General features: G+C 58.8%; 6 non-coding genes across 6 annotated transcripts; all 6 read left to right on the top strand.

Annotated features, from left to right (window-relative positions):
* Positions 1–3,026: 3,026 nt before the first annotated feature.
* Positions 3,027–3,145, top strand: LOC139015917 (5S ribosomal RNA). Its single transcript, XR_011472564.1, has one exon. It is a non-coding gene; the product is annotated as a 5S ribosomal RNA (ribosomal RNA).
* A 3,281-nt stretch (positions 3,146–6,426) lies between these two features.
* LOC139015918 (5S ribosomal RNA) lies at positions 6,427–6,545 on the top strand. The gene has a single exon (XR_011472565.1). It is a non-coding gene; the product is annotated as a 5S ribosomal RNA (ribosomal RNA).
* A 3,275-nt stretch (positions 6,546–9,820) lies between these two features.
* LOC139015919 (5S ribosomal RNA) lies at positions 9,821–9,939 on the top strand. The gene has a single exon (XR_011472566.1). It is a non-coding gene; the product is annotated as a 5S ribosomal RNA (ribosomal RNA).
* A 3,281-nt stretch (positions 9,940–13,220) lies between these two features.
* Positions 13,221–13,339, top strand: LOC139015921 (5S ribosomal RNA). Its single transcript, XR_011472568.1, has one exon. It is a non-coding gene; the product is annotated as a 5S ribosomal RNA (ribosomal RNA).
* Positions 13,340–16,591: 3,252 nt separating this feature from the next.
* On the top strand, positions 16,592–16,710 carry LOC139015922 (5S ribosomal RNA). Its single transcript, XR_011472569.1, has one exon. It is a non-coding gene; the product is annotated as a 5S ribosomal RNA (ribosomal RNA).
* Positions 16,711–19,968: 3,258 nt separating this feature from the next.
* Positions 19,969–20,087, top strand: LOC139015927 (5S ribosomal RNA). Its single transcript, XR_011472574.1, has one exon. It is a non-coding gene; the product is annotated as a 5S ribosomal RNA (ribosomal RNA).
* The last annotated feature ends 2,417 nt before the right edge of the window (positions 20,088–22,504 follow it).

Genomic DNA, 22,504 nt, shown 5'->3' on the forward strand with positions numbered 1-22,504 from the left:
AATAAAAATACACCTGTGTTTTGGTCAAATTGGCAAAAAATACCTGTTTTGGTGCAACAGGGTTTTAGTCATTAGTGTTCTCTGCGCCATGCGATGGGTCCAAAAGCAAGAACCAGCTGCCCCCGAGGGTGGGCAGAGCAGGGCTGGGGCTGGGATTATAAGTGTCATTTAGAGGAGGGCGTGCGGCACTGAAGCAGGGGCTCCCAGACGTGCCAGCCACCCCTGCGGCTCCCTTCACCCTCCTGGTTTCAGGCGGTGCAGCGCCGGGCAGAGCCACGGGGTTGGCAGAGCCTCAGCCACAGCAGGACGAAGCGGAGGAGCGGGGCTTGGACCGGAGCTCAGCAACCTCATCACTAGCACATTTCCCTCCACGCTGGCTTCAGCCGGCCGGTCCTTCAGCGTGTCCTGGCTCTGGAGGAACCCAAAAGTCCCTGGAATCGTTTTCATTTCTGTGGATGCAGGGAGGAGAGAACAAAAGGTGGGCTCCCCTTTCTCTGTCACTCTCTCCTAGCCACCCTCCCCACAAACAGCCCAGGGAGGAGAGAGAGCAGGGCTTTCCCCACAGGCTGTTCCTGCATCCTCCCCTGGACTGTCCTGTAACCATCGCAGCCCCAAACTCCTCTCATTTTATCTGACGTCATTTTTCAGTTTCAACACAGGCTAGCTATATAGAGTATTTATACAATGGAATACTTCCTGGCCATAAAAAAGGAGGAAATATTACCTTTTGAGACAGCACAGATGGATGGACCTGGAGAGTATTAAGCTAAGTGAAATAAGCCAATCAGGGAGAGACAAATACCATATGATTTCACTTACATGTACAATCTAATGAACAAAATATATACAGACTCATAGATACGAAACAGACTGACAGCTGTCAGACGGGAGGGGTGTTGTGTGGGGCTGGATGAAAAAGGTGAAGGGATTCACCAAAAAGAAAAAAAACGCATCAACACAGAGAACAGTATGGCGATTACAAGAGGGAAAGTGGTGGGGGAGGGAGTGGAAGGTGGAAGGGAAGGAGACTTGACTTTGGACCCAGGCACAGATGATGTGTTATAGAAATGTACATATGAAACCAAATAAATTCAGTACAATTTTTCTAAAAAGCGTGTCATAGTGAATAAGTGAATTAACTGGAGAACACTTCCATTGAGACACCTGGAAAGGGAGACTGAGATGATGCCATTCAGAGTGTCCCACAGACAACATAAGCCTTTCCAATGCTGGGACACAGCCCGACAGTGTGAAGTGCGGATCGACACACAGGATGGGTCTGTAGGACAGAGGGGCTGTTTCCCATCAAATAGTTAAGCGAGTTTGATGTTTGCGATGAGAAAATGTAATTGGACCACTTGTGGGTTTACAAGATTATAATGGTCCTTGCAGTGTTTTGAAGGAACATTACATATACCTTGTGATCCATGTTCTTCCATCCTGCTTTCTCACAAGTCTCAGATTTTCTATAAAGGTTTTAATTATTATGAACAGGTTGTATTTTCATACTCTTCTAGTTTTTATTTTTCCTGCTTCTCTTTTTCTTCTACTAATCCCATTGAACTCAAATCTGATCCTTCTCTAAGTGCTCACTGCTTCACCTCACTGCTCCTGATGTCTCTTTCCTATAGTAAGTATTTCTGAAGAGAGGAAGCTGTGATTGCAGAGAGGCCTCTGGGAGAATAGTCAGCTCCTGGCTTTGCTGAATTGCTTGTTACACTACTCAAAAGTCAGAACCTCTGGGCCTCATTTTCTTTTCCCTAATATAACGAAATTGGACTATATAATTCCTATGAAGCCTAAAGGGAGACTAGAGCCACTGTCTGCATGAGTGAAACAGTTTTGTTGTAAGCTTTTCCAAAGACACAGCCCAAGGACATCTGGAGACCAGTGGAGAACATCCTGCTCTCTCCCAGGTCTCCAGTCAAGTGAGGTGATAGGGGCCTGTCTCAGGAATGTGGTGCCTGGTGACCAGAGTTCTAGCTTCTGTATTGTCCTGTCACTGAGGAAGTGACATCAAGTTTGCAAGGTTCCATTACCTGTATGTGTTCCTTTAAGCACACTTGCCCGGAAAGCCCTCTGGGCTTTTGACTGACACCCCCAGAAATACTGCAAGTTCCCCAACTCAGCTTTCTCCCACAGCTCCCCGTTCTTGCCACCAGGGGCCTAGCATTCAGGAGAGCCCAGTGAGACCTGCGTTGTCTGATTGGCTTAGTGTCCTGGCAAAGCCATTGTGTCCTCCTGGGCCTTCCCAGGGACCCTGCCGACACACGAGGGATGGTACAGGAAACAGTCTTCTAGAGACCTGGACCGGTGTATATGACATCAAACCCGCCCCACCTGTGGGCAGTGTGACCTGCGCCGGATGCAAAAACTCAGAGAGGGCCAGATCACTAGACGGGGTGGGATGTGGCCTGGACTGCCACTCCCAACAGGCCTGGGCTTCAGCACTGTGATACTGGTAGAGTCACACCGCCCTGGGCCACCTCGCTAGGTCTCCACCTGTAAGAGGGTGAAACGGAGGAAACGAAGGGGTGACCACCCAGGCCATATCCCCTCCTATGGTCTCCCGGGACACGGCGCATCAGACCTGGGGCTGGCTGTGGGCCTACACGGTGGGCGGCCTCCACTTCCCCTCCCCCTGGACCCTGCCTAGGCACATGCATATTTTTGGTCCCAGCTACGTGTTTAGCCATTGGATTCTCCCCAACAAAATGCTGCCATGGGGATGTGAAATGGAATCCCTAGCGGAGCCCAGTTGGGGAGGGCGCCCCCTTCCGGGCTCCCCGGGACATCGCACACCGCCCCCCGGAGCCGCTCTCCCGCGTCTCGCATCTCCTGGAAGCTCAGAAGGTGGATGAGAGGCAGCTGGTGGCTCAGCAGGGACAGATGTAGTCCCGGCTAGAGGGCGGGCGGGGCAGAGGGTGGGGGGAGCTGAGCAGCAGGTCAGCCAGGGGGCCCAGGGCTCAGCGGGCCTGGAGGCCCGGCGCCGCGGGCTCTTGAGGCTCCCGGAGGCCAGCTCCAGCGTCTACGGCCATACCACCCTGAACGCGCCCGATCTCGTCTGATCTCGGAAGCTAAGCAGGGTCGGGCCTGGTTAGTACTTGGATGGGAGACCGCCTGGGAATACCGGGTGCTGTAGGCTTTTGATTGCCATTTTTTGAGCCCGCCCCATCCGCCCTTTGCCGGTGTGGGGGGAACCTCCCATCGCCCCCGCGGGGCTACTCTCAGAGCTGAACCCCCACCTCCCCTCGCCCAGCCTCGTCCGCCGTCCAAAATTAGGAAGTGCCGTCTCGCGCCTAACAGACAGCAGCCCTGCGTTGCAGGGGCGTGTCTCTTCCATTCCCCCCCCCCCCCCCCCGCACCCATGCAAGCCCCAAGCGCTCTGTGCTCTGCGGGGGCAACAGGGGACCCACAACCGGGGGAACCCATCGAAGCCCCGGTGCTGCGGAGGGACGTAGCTCCCCAAACTGCTAAGGGAACCCCGCGGTCCCCACCAAAGGCCCAGGCCGCCCGCCTCTCGCTTTGTGCCATCCCCCGGGGGGCGGGGGGGGGGGGGAGAGCTGGGGGGTGGGCGGGGGGGGGGGGAGAGCTGGGGGGTGGGCGGGGGGGCTTCGTCCTACCCTTCCGCATTTCAGGCAATCGCACCCCCAAAGGAAGGCGCCCTCCTGCATCTTTTCGAAGCTCAGGAGATGGGCTGGGCGGGCCAGAGACAGCTGATGGCTCTGCAAGAAGAGATCTGGTCCGGGCTGGGGCGGCTGGTGTGCGGAGAGGGGTGGCGGAGCACCAGGTCGGGGAGTGGGGGGGGGGGGGGGGGGGGTGCGGGGACAGGGCTTTTTTATGTTTGTATTTTCCTTGCCCAAGCTCCGCCCCGTGGCCAAGGCAGGGCCCTGAGGTCCACGGGGACGCCCGCTCCCTTCCTGCCACTCTGCAACACTCCACCTCCCCACGCCCAAACACCCACCCTGAGCCCAGGAGAGCGGCTCGGCCACTCCCCTCCTCACCTTGGCGGTGTTGAGGGTTTGGTGGGGGGACCCCTGGGCCTACTCTAGGATCCCCCACCCCCGGCCACCACGACCTCCACCCTCTAATCAGGGAAAGGGATCTCCCGCCTGACAGAGGGCACCCGGGATGGGAGGGATGTGTCTGTGACGCTAATGGAAGAGGCTCCCGCGGGCTTGGCTCAGTGGACAGAGCGCAGGCCTGTGGATGGAAGGGTCTCCGGTTCCACTGGGGTCAAGGGCACTTACCTCCCTTGCGGGCTGGAACCCTGCCCCCTCGGGGGCGCCTGCCAGAGGCAACCAATCCAGGTGTCTCCCTCACATCCATGTTTCTCTCTGCCTCTCCCGGTTTTTTCCAGTCTCCCTAAAAGTCAAGGGAGAGATATCCTGGCCGAGGATTATGAGAAATGAATAGATAAATAGATAGATAGATAGATAGATAGATAGATCAATAGATCAATAAATACATAAATAGATAGATAGATAGATAGATAGATAGATAGATAAATACAGGTGGAACTGCTGAACACTCTCGGGGGAATCTGATATCTGGCTCTCCTTGGTCATCTTAATCCCGTGGGGACAGCGCCCTCTGTACCCACCCTCAACTCTAGGCCCACTCTGACTGCCGGTGGTCTGGTCTCTAGCTCCCGGACAAGGATTGGAAGAAGTTGTACTAGTCCAACTGAGTCTCCATGACCACCTGGGTGGAGCTCTGATAAGGCAACGCCTGGTGTCCGGGCCATTGGAAAATTGCCCGGGTCTCACCACAGTAGGAAAACCCACCATAAAGTCATTTTCCCTGATCAGGTGCACAGGGTTGTCTGAATAGACTTCTAGCCATGAAGGAATCAAATGAGCCCTCAACCCCTAGGATTTCCAGAGGGTACGGGAGCTTGGTCCCCAGCATTCACTTCCTCTTGTGGCCCCCATGACCTGAGGTAGGCACTTGAGAGACCCAGCAAACCACCCCTCCTGCAGCTTCTTTCGCTCCAGCACACACACACACACACACACACACACACCCATACGCACACACACAGACACGCACGCACGCACGCACGCACGCACGCACACACAGTGGCAAGGACTGATATGATGCCCTCAAGTGCTTCCAGTTGTGGCCTCCCTGGCATTGGCCAACGCTAGGCAGTCCTAAGTTACCTGAGGCTACACACTGCTCAAGGACAGCAGGCGTCAGAAGGGAGACTAGAGCCACTGTCTGCATGAGTGAAACAGTTTTGTTGTAAGCTTTTCCAAAGACACAGCCCAAGGACATCTGGAGACCAGTGGAGAACATCCTGCTCTCTCCCAGGTCTCCAGTCAAGTGAGGTGATAGGGGCCTGTCTCAGGAATGTGGTGCCTGGTGACCAGAGTTCTAGCTTCTGTATTGTCCTGTCACTGAGGAAGTGACATCAAGTTTGCAAGGTTCCATTACCTGTATGTGTTCCTTTAAGCACACTTGCCCGGAAAGCCCTCTGGGCTTTTGACTGACACCCCCAGAAATACTGCAAGTTCCCCAACTCAGCTTTCTCCCACAGCTCCCCGTTCTTGCCACCAGGGGCCTAGCATTCAGGAGAGCCCAGTGAGACCTGCGTTGTCTGATTGGCTTAGTGTCCTGGCAAAGCCATTGTGTCCTCCTGGGCCTTCCCAGGGACCCTGCCGACACACGAGGGATGGTACAGGAAACAGTCTTCTAGAGACCTGGACCGGTGTATATGACATCAAACCCGCCCCACCTGTGGGCAGTGTGACCTGCGCCGGATGCAAAAACTCAGAGAGGGCCAGATCACTAGACGGGGTGGGATGTGGCCTGGACTGCCACTCCCAACAGGCCTGGGCTTCAGCACTGTGATACTGGTAGAGTCACACCGCCCTGGGCCACCTCGCTAGGTCTCCACCTGTAAGAGGGTGAAACGGAGGAAACGAAGGGGTGACCACCCAGGCCATATCCCCTCCTATGGTCTCCCGGGACACGGCGCATCAGACCTGGGGCTGGCTGTGGGCCTACACGGTGGGCGGCCTCCACCTCCCCTCCCCCTGGACCCTGCCTAGGCACATGCATATTTTTGGTCCCAGCTACGTGTTTAGCCATTGGATTCTCCCCAACAAAATGCTGCCATGGGGATGTGAAATGGAATCCCTAGCGGAGCCCAGTTGGGGAGGGCGCCCCCTTCCGGGCTCCCCGGGACATCGCACACCGCCCCCCGGAGCCGCTCTCCCGCGTCTCGCATCTCCTGGAAGCTCAGAAGGTGGATGAGAGGCAGCTGGTGGCTCAGCAGGGACAGATGTAGTCCCGGCTAGAGGGCGGGCGGGGCAGAGGGTGGGGGGAGCTGAGCAGCAGGTCAGCCAGGGGGCCCAGGGCTCAGCGGGCCTGGAGGCCCGGCGCCGCGGGCTCTTGAGGCTCCCGGAGGCCGGCTCCAGCGTCTACGGCCATACCACCCTGAACGCGCCCGATCTCGTCTGATCTCGGAAGCTAAGCAGGGTCGGGCCTGGTTAGTACTTGGATGGGAGACCGCCTGGGAATACCGGGTGCTGTAGGCTTTTGATTGCCATTTTTTGAGCCCGCCCCATCCGCCCTTTGCCGGTGTGGGGGGAACCTCCCATCGCCCCCGCGGGGCTACTCTCAGAGCTGAACCCCCACCTCCCCTCGCCCAGCCTCGTCCGCCGTCCAAAATTAGGAAGTGCCGTCTCGCGCCTAACAGACAGCAGCCCTGCGTTGCAGGGGCGTGTCTCTTCCTTTCCCCCCCCCCCCCCCCCCCCCCGCACCCATGCAAGCCCCAAGCGCTCTGTGCTCTGCGGGGGCAACAGGGGACCCACAACCGGGGGAACCCATCGAAGCCCCGGTGCTGCGGAGGGACGTAGCTCCCCAAACTGCTAAGGGAACCCCGCGGTCCCCACCAAAGGCCCAGGCCGCCCGCCTCTCGCTTTGTGCCATCCCCCGGGGGGCGGGGGGGGGGGGGGAGAGCTGGGGGGTGGGCGGGGGGGCTTCGTCCTACCCTTCCGCATTTCAGGCAATCGCACCCCCAAAGGAAGGCGCCCTCCTGCATCTTTTCGAAGCTCAGGAGATGGGCTGGGCGGGCCAGAGACAGCTGATGGCTCTGCAAGAAGAGATCTGGTCCGGGCTGGGGCGGCTGGTGTGCGGAGAGGGGTGGCGGAGCACCAGGTCGGGGAGTGGGGGGGGGGGGGGGGGTGCGGGGACAGGGCTTTTTTATGTTTGTATTTTCCTTGCCCAAGCTCCGCCCCGTGGCCAAGGCAGGGCCCTGAGGTCCACGGGGACGCCCGCTCCCTTCCTGCCACTCTGCAACACTCCACCTCCCCACGCCCAAACACCCACCCTGAGCCCAGGAGAGCGGCTCGGCCACTCCCCTCCTCACCTTGGCGGTGTTGAGGGTTTGGTGGGGGGACCCCTGGGCCTACTCTAGGATCCCCCACCCCCGGCCACCACGACCTCCACCCTCTAATCAGGGAAAGGGATCTCCCGCCTGACAGAGGGCACCCGGGATGGGAGGGATGTGTCTGTGACGCTAATGGAAGAGGCTCCCGCGGGCTTGGCTCAGTGGACAGAGCGCAGGCCTGTGGATGGAAGGGTCTCCGGTTCCACTGGGGTCAAGGGCACTTACCTCCCTTGCGGGCTGGAACCCTGCCCCCTCGGGGGCGCCTGCCAGAGGCAACCAATCCAGGTGTCTCCCTCACATCCATGTTTCTCTCTGCCTCTCCCGGTTTTTTCCAGTCTCCCTAAAAGTCAAGGGAGAGATATCCTGGCCGAGGATTATGAGAAATGAATAGATAAATAGATAGATAGATAGATAGATAGATAGATCAATAGATCAATAAATACATAAATAGATAGATAGATAGATAGATAGATAGATAGATAGATAGATAAATACAGGTGGAACTGCTGAACACTCTCGGGGGAATCTGATATCTGGCTCTCCTTGGTCATCTTAATCCCGTGGGGACAGCGCCCTCTGTACCCACCCTCAACTCTAGGCCCACTCTGACTGCCGGTGGTCTGGTCTCTAGCTCCCGGACAAGGATTGGAAGAAGTTGTACTAGTCCAACTGAGTCTCCATGACCACCTGGGTGGAGCTCTGATAAGGCAACGCCTGGTGTCCGGGCCATTGGAAAATTGCCCGGGTCTCACCACAGTAGGAAAACCCACCATAAAGTCATTTTCCCTGATCAGGTGCACAGGGTTGTCTGAATAGACTTCTAGCCATGAAGGAATCAAATGAGCCCTCAACCCCTAGGATTTCCAGAGGGTACGGGAGCTTGGTCCCCAGCATTCACTTCCTCTTGTGGCCCCCATGACCTGAGGTAGGCACTTGAGAGACCCAGCAAACCACCCCTCCTGCAGCTTCTTTCGCTCCAGCACACACACACACACACACACACACACACACACACACACACCCATACGCACACACACAGACACGCACGCACGCACGCACGCACGCACGCACACACAGTGGCAAGGACTGATATGATGCCCTCAAGTGCTTCCAGTTGTGGCCTCCCTGGCATTGGCCAACGCTAGGCAGTCCTAAGTTACCTGAGGCTACACACTGCTCAAGGACAGCAGGCGTCAGAAGGGAGACTAGAGCCACTGTCTGCATGAGTGAAACAGTTTTGTTGTAAGCTTTTCCAAAGACACAGCCCAAGGACATCTGGAGACCAGTGGAGAACATCCTGCTCTCTCCCAGGTCTCCAGTCAAGTGAGGTGATAGGGGCCTGTCTCAGGAATGTGGTGCCTGGTGACCAGAGTTCTAGCTTCTGTATTGTCCTGTCACTGAGGAAGTGACATCAAGTTTGCAAGGTTCCATTACCTGTATGTGTTCCTTTAAGCACACTTGCCCGGAAAGCCCTCTGGGCTTTTGACTGACACCCCCAGAAATACTGCAAGTTCCCCAACTCAGCTTTCTCCCACAGCTCCCCGTTCTTGCCACCAGGGGCCTAGCATTCAGGAGAGCCCAGTGAGACCTGCGTTGTCTGATTGGCTTAGTGTCCTGGCAAAGCCATTGTGTCCTCCTGGGCCTTCCCAGGGACCCTGCCGACACACGAGGGATGGTACAGGAAACAGTCTTCTAGAGACCTGGACCGGTGTATATGACATCAAACCCGCCCCACCTGTGGGCAGTGTGACCTGCGCCGGATGCAAAAACTCAGAGAGGGCCAGATCACTAGACGGGGTGGGATGTGGCCTGGACTGCCACTCCCAACAGGCCTGGGCTTCAGCACTGTGATACTGGTAGAGTCACACCGCCCTGGGCCACCTCGCTAGGTCTCCACCTGTAAGAGGGTGAAACGGAGGAAACGAAGGGGTGACCACCCAGGCCATATCCCCTCCTATGGTCTCCCGGGACACGGCGCATCAGACCTGGGGCTGGCTGTGGGCCTACACGGTGGGCGGCCTCCACCTCCCCTCCCCCTGGACCCTGCCTAGGCACATGCATATTTTTGGTCCCAGCTACGTGTTTAGCCATTGGATTCTCCCCAACAAAATGCTGCCATGGGGATGTGAAATGGAATCCCTAGCGGAGCCCAGTTGGGGAGGGCGCCCCCTTCCGGGCTCCCCGGGACATCGCACACCGCCCCCCGGAGCCGCTCTCCCGCGTCTCGCATCTCCTGGAAGCTCAGAAGGTGGATGAGAGGCAGCTGGTGGCTCAGCAGGGACAGATGTAGTCCCGGCTAGAGGGCGGGCGGGGCAGAGGGTGGGGGGAGCTGAGCAGCAGGTCAGCCAGGGGGCCCAGGGCTCAGCGGGCCTGGAGGCCCGGCGCCGCGGGCTCTTGAGGCTCCCGGAGGCCGGCTCCAGCGTCTACGGCCATACCACCCTGAACGCGCCCGATCTCGTCTGATCTCGGAAGCTAAGCAGGGTCGGGCCTGGTTAGTACTTGGATGGGAGACCGCCTGGGAATACCGGGTGCTGTAGGCTTTTGATTGCCATTTTTTGAGCCCGCCCCATCCGCCCTTTGCCGGTGTGGGGGGAACCTCCCATCGCCCCCGCGGGGCTACTCTCAGAGCTGAACCCCCACCTCCCCTCGCCCAGCCTCGTCCGCCGTCCAAAATTAGGAAGTGCCGTCTCGCGCCTAACAGACAGCAGCCCTGCGTTGCAGGGGCGTGTCTCTTCCTTTCCCCCCCCCCCCCCCCCCCCCCCGCACCCATGCAAGCCCCAAGCGCTCTGTGCTCTGCGGGGGCAACAGGGGACCCACAACCGGGGGAACCCATCGAAGCCCCGGTGCTGCGGAGGGACGTAGCTCCCCAAACTGCTAAGGGAACCCCGCGGTCCCCACCAAAGGCCCAGGCCGCCCGCCTCTCGCTTTGTGCCATCCCCCGGGGGGCGGGGGGGGGGGGGGAGAGCTGGGGGGTGGGCGGGGGGGCTTCGTCCTACCCTTCCGCATTTCAGGCAATCGCACCCCCAAAGGAAGGCGCCCTCCTGCATCTTTTCGAAGCTCAGGAGATGGGCTGGGCGGGCCAGAGACAGCTGATGGCTCTGCAAGAAGAGATCTGGTCCGGGCTGGGGCGGCTGGTGTGCGGAGAGGGGTGGCGGAGCACCAGGTCGGGGAGTGGGGGGGGGGGGGGGGGGTGCGGGGACAGGGCTTTTTTATGTTTGTATTTTCCTTGCCCAAGCTCCGCCCCGTGGCCAAGGCAGGGCCCTGAGGTCCACGGGGACGCCCGCTCCCTTCCTGCCACTCTGCAACACTCCACCTCCCCACGCCCAAACACCCACCCTGAGCCCAGGAGAGCGGCTCGGCCACTCCCCTCCTCACCTTGGCGGTGTTGAGGGTTTGGTGGGGGGACCCCTGGGCCTACTCTAGGATCCCCCACCCCCGGCCACCACGACCTCCACCCTCTAATCAGGGAAAGGGATCTCCCGCCTGACAGAGGGCACCCGGGATGGGAGGGATGTGTCTGTGACGCTAATGGAAGAGGCTCCCGCGGGCTTGGCTCAGTGGACAGAGCGCAGGCCTGTGGATGGAAGGGTCTCCGGTTCCACTGGGGTCAAGGGCACTTACCTCCCTTGCGGGCTGGAACCCTGCCCCCTCGGGGGCGCCTGCCAGAGGCAACCAATCCAGGTGTCTCCCTCACATCCATGTTTCTCTCTGCCTCTCCCGGTTTTTTCCAGTCTCCCTAAAAGTCAAGGGAGAGATATCCTGGCCGAGGATTATGAGAAATGAATAGATAAATAGATAGATAGATAGATAGATAGATCAATAGATCAATAAATACATAAATAGATAGATAGATAGATAGATAGATAGATAGATAGATAGATAGATAGATAAATACAGGTGGAACTGCTGAACACTCTCGGGGGAATCTGATATCTGGCTCTCCTTGGTCATCTTAATCCCGTGGGGACAGCGCCCTCTGTACCCACCCTCAACTCTAGGCCCACTCTGACTGCCGGTGGTCTGGTCTCTAGCTCCCGGACAAGGATTGGAAGAAGTTGTACTAGTCCAACTGAGTCTCCATGACCACCTGGGTGGAGCTCTGATAAGGCAACGCCTGGTGTCCGGGCCATTGGAAAATTGCCCGGGTCTCACCACAGTAGGAAAACCCACCATAAAGTCATTTTCCCTGATCAGGTGCACAGGGTTGTCTGAATAGACTTCTAGCCATGAAGGAATCAAATGAGCCCTCAACCCCTAGGATTTCCAGAGGGTACGGGAGCTTGGTCCCCAGCATTCACTTCCTCTTGTGGCCCCCATGACCTGAGGTAGGCACTTGAGAGACCCAGCAAACCACCCCTCCTGCAGCTTCTTTCGCTCCAGCACACACACACACACACACACACACACACACACACACACACCCATACGCACACACACAGACACGCACGCACGCACGCACGCACGCACGCACACACAGTGGCAAGGACTGATATGATGCCCTCAAGTGCTTCCAGTTGTGGCCTCCCTGGCATTGGCCAACGCTAGGCAGTCCTAAGTTACCTGAGGCTACACACTGCTCAAGGACAGCAGGCGTCAGAAGGGAGACTAGAGCCACTGTCTGCATGAGTGAAACAGTTTTGTTGTAAGCTTTTCCAAAGACACAGCCCAAGGACATCTGGAGACCAGTGGAGAACATCCTGCTCTCTCCCAGGTCTCCAGTCAAGTGAGGTGATAGGGGCCTGTCTCAGGAATGTGGTGCCTGGTGACCAGAGTTCTAGCTTCTGTATTGTCCTGTCACTGAGGAAGTGACATCAAGTTTGCAAGGTTCCATTACCTGTATGTGTTCCTTTAAGCACACTTGCCCGGAAAGCCCTCTGGGCTTTTGACTGACACCCCCAGAAATACTGCAAGTTCCCCAACTCAGCTTTCTCCCACAGCTCCCCGTTCTTGCCACCAGGGGCCTAGCATTCAGGAGAGCCCAGTGAGACCTGCGTTGTCTGATTGGCTTAGTGTCCTGGCAAAGCCATTGTGTCCTCCTGGGCCTTCCCAGGGACCCTGCCGACACACGAGGGATGGTACAGGAAACAGTCTTCTAGAGACCTGGACCGGTGTATATGACATCAAACCCGCCCCACCTGTGGGCAGTGTGACCTGCGCCGGATGCAAAAACTCAGAGAGGGCCAGATCACTAGACGGGGTGGGATGTGGCCTGGACTGCCACTCCCAACAGGCCTGGGCTTCAGCACTGTGATACTGGTAGAGTCACACCGCCCTGGGCCACCTCGCTAGGTCTCCACCTGTAAGAGGGTGAAACGGAGGAAACGAAGGGGTGACCACCCAGGCCATATCCCCTCCTATGGTCTCCCGGGACACGGCGCATCAGACCTGGGGCTGGCTGTGGGCCTACACGGTGGGCGGCCTCCACCTCCCCTCCCCCTGGACCCTGCCTAGGCACATGCATATTTTTGGTCCCAGCTACGTGTTTAGCCATTGGATTCTCCCCAACAAAATGCTGCCATGGGGATGTGAAATGGAATCCCTAGCGGAGCCCAGTTGGGGAGGGCGCCCCCTTCCGGGCTCCCCGGGACATCGCACACCGCCCCCCGGAGCCGCTCTCCCGCGTCTCGCATCTCCTGGAAGCTCAGAAGGTGGATGAGAGGCAGCTGGTGGCTCAGCAGGGACAGATGTAGTCCCGGCTAGAGGGCGGGCGGGGCAGAGGGTGGGGGGAGCTGAGCAGCAGGTCAGCCAGGGGGCCCAGGGCTCAGCGGGCCTGGAGGCCCGGCGCCGCGGGCTCTTGAGGCTCCCGGAGGCCGGCTCCAGCGTCTACGGCCATACCACCCTGAACGCGCCCGATCTCGTCTGATCTCGGAAGCTAAGCAGGGTCGGGCCTGGTTAGTACTTGGATGGGAGACCGCCTGGGAATACCGGGTGCTGTAGGCTTTTGATTGCCATTTTTTGAGCCCGCCCCATCCGCCCTTTGCCGGTGTGGGGGGAACCTCCCATCGCCCCCGCGGGGCTACTCTCAGAGCTGAACCCCCACCTCCCCTCGCCCAGCCTCGTCCGCCGTCCAAAATTAGGAAGTGCCGTCTCGCGCCTAACAGACAGCAGCCCTGCGTTGCAGGGGCGTGTCTCTTCCTTTCCCCCCCCCCCCCCCCCCCCCCGCACCCATGCAAGCCCCAAGCGCTCTGTGCTCTGCGGGGGCAACAGGGGACCCACAACCGGGGGAACCCATCGAAGCCCCGGTGCTGCGGAGGGACGTAGCTCCCCAAACTGCTAAGGGAACCCCGCGGTCCCCACCAAAGGCCCAGGCCGCCCGCCTCTCGCTTTGTGCCATCCCCCGGGGGGCGGGGGGGGGGGGGGAGAGCTGGGGGGTGGGCGGGGGGGCTTCGTCCTACCCTTCCGCATTTCAGGCAATCGCACCCCCAAAGGAAGGCGCCCTCCTGCATCTTTTCGAAGCTCAGGAGATGGGCTGGGCGGGCCAGAGACAGCTGATGGCTCTGCAAGAAGAGATCTGGTCCGGGCTGGGGCGGCTGGTGTGCGGAGAGGGGTGGCGGAGCACCAGGTCGGGGAGGGGGGGGGGGTGTGCGGAGACAGGGCTTTTTTATGTTTGTATTTTCCTTGCCCAAGCTCCGCCCCGTGGCCAAGGCAGGGCCCTGAGGTCCACGGGGACGCCCGCTCCCTTCCTGCCACTCTGCAACACTCCACCTCCCCACGCCCAAACACCCACCCTGAGCCCAGGAGAGCGGCTCGGCCACTCCCCTCCTCACCTTGGCGGTGTTGAGGGTTTGGTGGGGGGACCCCTGGGCCTACTCTAGGATCCCCCACCCCCGGCCACCACGACCTCCACCCTCTAATCAGGGAAAGGGATCTCCCGCCTGACAGAGGGCACCCGGGATGGGAGGGATGTGTCTGTGACGCTAATGGAAGAGGCTCCCGCGGGCTTGGCTCAGTGGACAGAGCGCAGGCCTGTGGATGGAAGGGTCTCCGGTTCCACTGGGGTCAAGGGCACTTACCTCCCTTGCGGGCTGGAACCCTGCCCCCTCGGGGGCGCCTGCCAGAGGCAACCAATCCAGGTGTCTCCCTCACATCCATGTTTCTCTCTGCCTCTCCCGGTTTTTTCCAGTCTCCCTAAAAGTCAAGGGAGAGATATCCTGGCCGAGGATTATGAGAAATGAATAGATAAATAGATAGATAGATAGATAGATAGATAGATCAATAGATCAATAAATACATAAATAGATAGATGATAGATAGATAGATAGATAGATAAATACAGGTGGAACTGCTGAACACTCTCGGGGGAATCTGATATCTGGCTCTCCTTGGTCATCTTAATCCCGTGGGGACAGCGCCCTCTGTACCCACCCTCAACTCTAGGCCCACTCTGACTGCCGGTGGTCTGGTCTCTAGCTCCCGGACAAGGATTGGAAGAAGTTGTACTAGTCCAACTGAGTCTCCATGACCACCTGGGTGGAGCTCTGATAAGGCAACGCCTGGTGTCCGGGCCATTGGAAAATTGCCCGGGTCTCACCACAGTAGGAAAACCCACCATAAAGTCATTTTCCCTGATCAGGTGCACAGGGTTGTCTGAATAGACTTCTAGCCATGAAGGAATCAAATGAGCCCTCAACCCCTAGGATTTCCAGAGGGTACGGGAGCTTGGTCCCCAGCATTCACTTCCTCTTGTGGCCCCCATGACCTGAGGTAGGCACTTGAGAGACCCAGCAAACCACCCCTCCTGCAGCTTCTTTCGCTCCAGCACACACACACACACACACACACACACACACACACACCCATACGCACACACACAGACACGCACGCACGCACGCACGCACGCACACACAGTGGCAAGGACTGATATGATGCCCTCAAGTGCTTCCAGTTGTGGCCTCCCTGGCATTGGCCAACGCTAGGCAGTCCTAAGTTACCTGAGGCTACACACTGCTCAAGGACAGCAGGCGTCAGAAGGGAGACTAGAGCCACTGTCTGCATGAGTGAAACAGTTTTGTTGTAAGCTTTTCCAAAGACACAGCCCAAGGACATCTGGAGACCAGTGGAGAACATCCTGCTCTCTCCCAGGTCTCCAGTCAAGTGAGGTGATAGGGGCCTGTCTCAGGAATGTGGTGCCTGGTGACCAGAGTTCTAGCTTCTGTATTGTCCTGTCACTGAGGAAGTGACATCAAGTTTGCAAGGTTCCATTACCTGTATGTGTTCCTTTAAGCACACTTGCCCGGAAAGCCCTCTGGGCTTTTGACTGACACCCCCAGAAATACTGCAAGTTCCCCAACTCAGCTTTCTCCCACAGCTCCCCGTTCTTGCCACCAGGGGCCTAGCATTCAGGAGAGCCCAGTGAGACCTGCGTTGTCTGATTGGCTTAGTGTCCTGGCAAAGCCATTGTGTCCTCCTGGGCCTTCCCAGGGACCCTGCCGACACACGAGGGATGGTACAGGAAACAGTCTTCTAGAGGCCTGGACCGGTGTATATGACGTCAAACCCGCCCCACCTGTGGGCAGTGTGACCTGCGCCGGATGCAAAAACTCAGAGAGGGCCAGATCACTAGACGGGGTGGGATGTGGCCTGGACTGCCACTCCCAACAGGCCTGGGCTTCAGCACTGTGATACTGGTAGAGTCACACCGCCCTGGGCCACCTCGCTAGGTCTCCACCTGTAAGAGGGTGAAACGGAGGAAACGAAGGGGTGACCACCCAGGCCATATCCCCTCCTATGGTCTCCCGGGACACGGCGCATCAGACCTGGGGCTGGCTGTGGGCCTACACGGTGGGCGGCCTCCACCTCCCCTCCCCCTGGACCCTGCCTAGGCACATGCATATTTTTGGTCCCAGCTACGTGTTTAGCCATTGGATTCTCCCCAACAAAATGCTGCCATGGGGATGTGAAATGGAATCCCTAGCGGAGCCCAGTTGGGGAGGGCGCCCCCTTCCGGGCTCCCCGGGACATCGCACACCGCCCCCCGGAGCCGCTCTCCCGCGTCTCGCATCTCCTGGAAGCTCAGAAGGTGGATGAGAGGCAGCTGGTGGCTCAGCAGGGACAGATGTAGTCCCGGCTAGAGGGCGGGCGGGGCAGAGGGTGGGGGGAGCTGAGCAGCAGGTCAGCCAGGGGGCCCAGGGCTCAGCGGGCCTGGAGGCCCGGCGCCGCGGGCTCTTGAGGCTCCCGGAGGCCAGCTCCAGCGTCTACGGCCATACCACCCTGAACGCGCCCGATCTCGTCTGATCTCGGAAGCTAAGCAGGGTCGGGCCTGGTTAGTACTTGGATGGGAGACCGCCTGGGAATACCGGGTGCTGTAGGCTTTTGATTGCCATTTTTTGAGCCCGCCCCATCCGCCCTTTGCCGGTGTGGGAGGAACCTCCCATCGCCCCCGCGGGGCTACTCTCAGAGCTGAACCCCCACCTCCCCTCGCCCAGCCTCGTCCGCCGTCCAAAATTAGGAAGTGCCGTCTCGCGCCTAACAGACAGCAGCCCTGCGTTGCAGGGGCGTGTCTCTTCCATTCCCCCCCCCCCCCCCCCCGCACCCATGCAAGCCCCAAGCGCTCTGTGCTCTGCGGGGGCAACAGGGGACCCACAACCGGGGGAACCCATCGAAGCCCCGGTGCTGCGGAGGGACGTAGCTCCCCAAACTGCTAAGGGAACCCCGCGGTCCCCACCAAAGGCCCAGGCCGCCCGCCTCTCGCTTTGTGCCATCCCCCGGGGGGCGGGGGGGGGGGGGGAGAGCTGGGGGGTGGGCGGGGGGGCTTCGTCCTACCCTTCCGCATTTCAGGCAATCGCACCCCCAAAGGAAGGCGCCCTCCTGCATCTTTTCGAAGCTCAGGAGATGGGCTGGGCGGGCCAGAGACAGCTGATGGCTCTGCAAGAAGAGATCTGGTCCGGGCTGGGGCGGCTGGTGTGCGGAGAGGGGTGGCGGAGCACCAGGTCGGGGAGTGGGGGGGGGGGGTGCGGGGACAGGGCTTTTTTATGTTTGTATTTTCCTTGCCCAAGCTCCGCCCCGTGGCCAAGGCAGGGCCCTGAGGTCCACGGGGACGCCCGCTCCCTTCCTGCCACTCTGCAACACTCCACCTCCCCACGCCCAAACACCCACCCTGAGCCCAGGAGAGCGGCTCGGCCACTCCCCTCCTCACCTTGGCGGTGTTGAGGGTTTGGTGGGGGGACCCCTGGGCCTACTCTAGGATCCCCCACCCCCGGCCACCACGACCTCCACCCTCTAATCAGGGAAAGGGATCTCCCGCCTGACAGAGGGCACCCGGGATGGGAGGGATGTGTCTGTGACGCTAATGGAAGAGGCTCCCGCGGGCTTGGCTCAGTGGACAGAGCGCAGGCCTGTGGATGGAAGGGTCTCCGGTTCCACTGGGGTCAAGGGCACTTACCTCCCTTGCGGGCTGGAACCCTGCCCCCTCGGGGGCGCCTGCCAGAGGCAACCAATCCAGGTGTCTCCCTCACATCCATGTTTCTCTCTGCCTCTCCCGGTTTTTTCCAGTCTCCCTAAAAGTCAAGGGAGAGATATCCTGGCCGAGGATTATGAGAAATGAATAGATAAATAGATAGATAGATAGATAGATAGATAGATCAATAGATCAATAAATACATAAATAGATAGATAGATAGATAGATAGATAGATAGATAGATAAATACAGGTGGAACTGCTGAACACTCTCGGGGGAATCTGATATCTGGCTCTCCTTGGTCATCTTAATCCCGTGGGGACAGCGCCCTCTGTACCCACCCTCAACTCTAGGCCCACTCTGACTGCCGGTGGTCTGGTCTCTAGCTCCCGGACAAGGATTGGAAGAAGTTGTACTAGTCCAACTGAGTCTCCATGACCACCTGGGTGGAGCTCTGATAAGGCAACGCCTGGTGTCCGGGCCATTGGAAAATTGCCCGGGTCTCACCACAGTAGGAAAACCCACCATAAAGTCATTTTCCCTGATCAGGTGCACAGGGTTGTCTGAATAGACTTCTAGCCATGAAGGAATCAAATGAGCCCTCAACCCCTAGGATTTCCAGAGGGTACGGGAGCTTGGTCCCCAGCATTCACTTCCTCTTGTGGCCCCCATGACCTGAGGTAGGCACTTGAGAGACCCAGCAAACCACCCCTCCTGCAGCTTCTTTCGCTCCAGCACACACACACACACACACACACACACACACACACACCCATACGCACACACACAGACACGCACGCACGCACGCACGCACGCACGCACACACAGTGGCAAGGACTGATATGATGCCCTCAAGTGCTTCCAGTTGTGGCCTCCCTGGCATTGGCCAACGCTAGGCAGTCCTAAGTTACCTGAGGCTACACACTGCTCAAGGACAGCAGGCGTCAGAAGGGAGACTAGAGCCACTGTCTGCATGAGTGAAACAGTTTTGTTGTAAGCTTTTCCAAAGACACAGCCCAAGGACATCTGGAGACCAGTGGAGAACATCCTGCTCTCTCCCAGGTCTCCAGTCAAGTGAGGTGATAGGGGCCTGTCTCAGGAATGTGGTGCCTGGTGACCAGAGTTCTAGCTTCTGTATTGTCCTGTCACTGAGGAAGTGACATCAAGTTTGCAAGGTTCCATTACCTGTATGTGTTCCTTTAAGCACACTTGCCCGGAAAGCCCTCTGGGCTTTTGACTGACACCCCCAGAAATACTGCAAGTTCCCCAACTCAGCTTTCTCCCACAGCTCCCCGTTCTTGCCACCAGGGGCCTAGCATTCAGGAGAGCCCAGTGAGACCTGCGTTGTCTGATTGGCTTAGTGTCCTGGCAAAGCCATTGTGTCCTCCTGGGCCTTCCCAGGGACCCTGCCGACACACGAGGGATGGTACAGGAAACAGTCTTCTAGAGACCTGGACCGGTGTATATGACATCAAACCCGCCCCACCTGTGGGCAGTGTGACCTGCGCCGGATGCAAAAACTCAGAGAGGGCCAGATCACTAGACGGGGTGGGATGTGGCCTGGACTGCCACTCCCAACAGGCCTGGGCTTCAGCACTGTGATACTGGTAGAGTCACACCGCCCTGGGCCACCTCGCTAGGTCTCCACCTGTAAGAGGGTGAAACGGAGGAAACGAAGGGGTGACCACCCAGGCCATATCCCCTCCTATGGTCTCCCGGGACACGGCGCATCAGACCTGGGGCTGGCTGTGGTCCTACACGGTGGGCGGCCTCCACCTCCCCTCCCCCTGGACCCTGCCTAGGCACATGCATATTTTTGGTCCCAGCTACGTGTTTAGCCATTGGATTCTCCCCAACAAAATGCTGCCATGGGGATGTGAAATGGAATCCCTAGCGGAGCCCAGTTGGGGAGGGCGCCCCCTTCCGGGCTCCCCGGGACATCGCACACCGCCCCCCGGAGCCGCTCTCCCGCGTCTCGCATCTCCTGGAAGCTCAGAAGGTGGATGAGAGGCAGCTGGTGGCTCAGCAGGGACAGATGTAGTCCCGGCTAGAGGGCGGGCGGGGCAGAGGGTGGGGGGAGCTGAGCAGCAGGTCAGCCAGGGGGCCCAGGGCTCAGCGGGCCTGGAGGCCCGGCGCCGCGGGCTCTTGAGGCTCCCGGAGGCCAGCTCCAGCGTCTACGGCCATACCACCCTGAACGCGCCCGATCTCGTCTGATCTCGGAAGCTAAGCAGGGTCGGGCCTGGTTAGTACTTGGATGGGAGACCGCCTGGGAATACTGGGTGCTGTAGGCTTTTGATTGCCATTTTTTGAGCCCGCCCCATCCGCCCTTTGCCGGTGTGGGGGGAACCTCCCATCGCCCCCGCGGGGCTACTCTCAGAGCTGAACCCCCACCTCCCCTCGCCCAGCCTCGTCCGCCGTCCAAAATTAGGAAGTGCCGTCTCGCGCCTAACAGACAGCAGCCCTGCGTTGCAGGGGCGTGTCTCTTCCATTCCCCCCCCCCCCCCCCCCCGCACCCATGCAAGCCCCAAGCGCTCTGTGCTCTGCGGGGGCAACAGGGGACCCACAACCGGGGGAACCCATCGAAGCCCCGGTGCTGCGGAGGGACGTAGCTCCCCAAACTGCTAAGGGAACCCCGCGGTCCCCACCAAAGGCCCAGGCCGCCCGCCTCTCGCTTTGTGCCATCCCCCGGGGGGCGGGGGGGGGGAGAGCTGGGGGGTGGGCGGGGGGGCTTCGTCCTACCCTTCCGCATTTCAGGCAATCGCACCCCCAAAGGAAGGCGCCCTCCTGCATCTTTTCGAAGCTCAGGAGATGGGCTGGGCGGGCCAGAGACAGCTGATGGCTCTGCAAGAAGAGATCTGGTCCGGGCTGGGGCGGCTGGTGTGCGGAGAGGGGTGGCGGAGCACCAGGTCGGGGAGTGGGGGGGGGGGGGGGGGTGCGGGGACAGAGCTTTTTTATGTTTGTATTTTCCTTGCCCAAGCTCCGCCCCGTGGCCAAGGCAGGGCCCTGAGGTCCACGGGGACGCCCGCTCCCTTCCTGCCACTCTGCAACACTCCACCTCCCCACGCCCAAACACCCACCCTGAGCCCAGGAGAGCGGCTCGGCCACTCCCCTCCTCACCTTGGCGGTGTTGAGGGTTTGGTGGGGGGACCCCTGGGCCTACTCTAGGATCCCCCACCCCCGGCCACCACGACCTCCACCCTCTAATCAGGGAAAGGGATCTCCCGCCTGACAGAGGGCACCCGGGATGGGAGGGATGTGTCTGTGACGCTAATGGAAGAGGCTCCCGCGGGCTTGGCTCAGTGGACAGAGCGCAGGCCTGTGGATGGAAGGGTCTCCGGTTCCACTGGGGTCAAGGGCACTTACCTCCCTTGCGGGCTGGAACCCTGCCCCCTCGGGGGCGCCTGCCAGAGGCAACCAATCCAGGTGTCTCCCTCACATCCATGTTTCTCTCTGCCTCTCCCGGTTTTTTCCAGTCTCCCTAAAAGTCAAGGGAGAGATATCCTGGCCGAGGATTATGAGAAATGAATAGATAAATAGATAGATAGATAGATAGATAGATAGATCAATAGATCAATAAATACATAAATAGATAGATGATAGATAGATAGATAGATAGATAAATACAGGTGGAACTGCTGAACACTCTCGGGGGAATCTGATATCTGGCTCTCCTTGGTCATCTTAATCCCGTGGGGACAGCGCCCTCTGTACCCACCCTCAACTCTAGGCCCACTCTGACTGCCGGTGGTCTGGTCTCTAGCTCCCGGACAAGGATTGGAAGAAGTTGTACTAGTCCAACTGAGTCTCCATGACCACCTGGGTGGAGCTCTGATAAGGCAACGCCTGGTGTCCGGGCCATTGGAAAATTGCCCGGGTCTCACCACAGTAGGAAAACCCACCATAAAGTCATTTTCCCTGATCAGGTGCACAGGGTTGTCTGAATAGACTTCTAGCCATGAAGGAATCAAATGAGCCCTCAACCCCTAGGATTTCCAGAGGGTACGGGAGCTTGGTCCCCAGCATTCACTTCCTCTTGTGGCCCCCATGACCTGAGGTAGGCACTTGAGAGACCCAGCAAACCACCCCTCCTGCAGCTTCTTTCGCTCCAGCACACACACACACACACACACACACACACACACACACCCATACGCACACACACAGACACGCACGCACGCACGCACGCACGCACACACAGTGGCAAGGACTGATATGATGCCCTCAAGTGCTTCCAGTTGTGGCCTCCCTGGCATTGGCCAACGCTAGGCAGTCCTAAGTTACCTGAGGCTACACACTGCTCAAGGACAGCAGGCGTCAGAAGGGAGACTAGAGCCACTGTCTGCATGAGTGAAACAGTTTTGTTGTAAGCTTTTCCAAAGACACAGCCCAAGGACATCTGGAGACCAGTGGAGAACATCCTGCTCTCTCCCAGGTCTCCAGTCAAGTGAGGTGATAGGGGCCTGTCTCAGGAATGTGGTGCCTGGTGACCAGAGTTCTAGCTTCTGTATTGTCCTGTCACTGAGGAAGTGACATCAAGTTTGCAAGGTTCCATTACCTGTATGTGTTCCTTTAAGCACACTTGCCCGGAAAGCCCTCTGGGCTTTTGACTGACACCCCCAGAAATACTGCAAGTTCCCCAACTCAGCTTTCTCCCACAGCTCCCCGTTCTTGCCACCAGGGGCCTAGCATTCAGGAGAGCCCAGTGAGA

Source organism: Myotis yumanensis, unplaced genomic scaffold (assembly GCF_028538775.1).
Source record: "Myotis yumanensis isolate MYYU_CA2020_CCGP unplaced genomic scaffold, mMyoYum1.0.hap1 SCAF_8, whole genome shotgun sequence".
In the NCBI taxonomy this organism is placed as follows: domain Eukaryota; kingdom Metazoa; phylum Chordata; class Mammalia; order Chiroptera; family Vespertilionidae; genus Myotis; species Myotis yumanensis.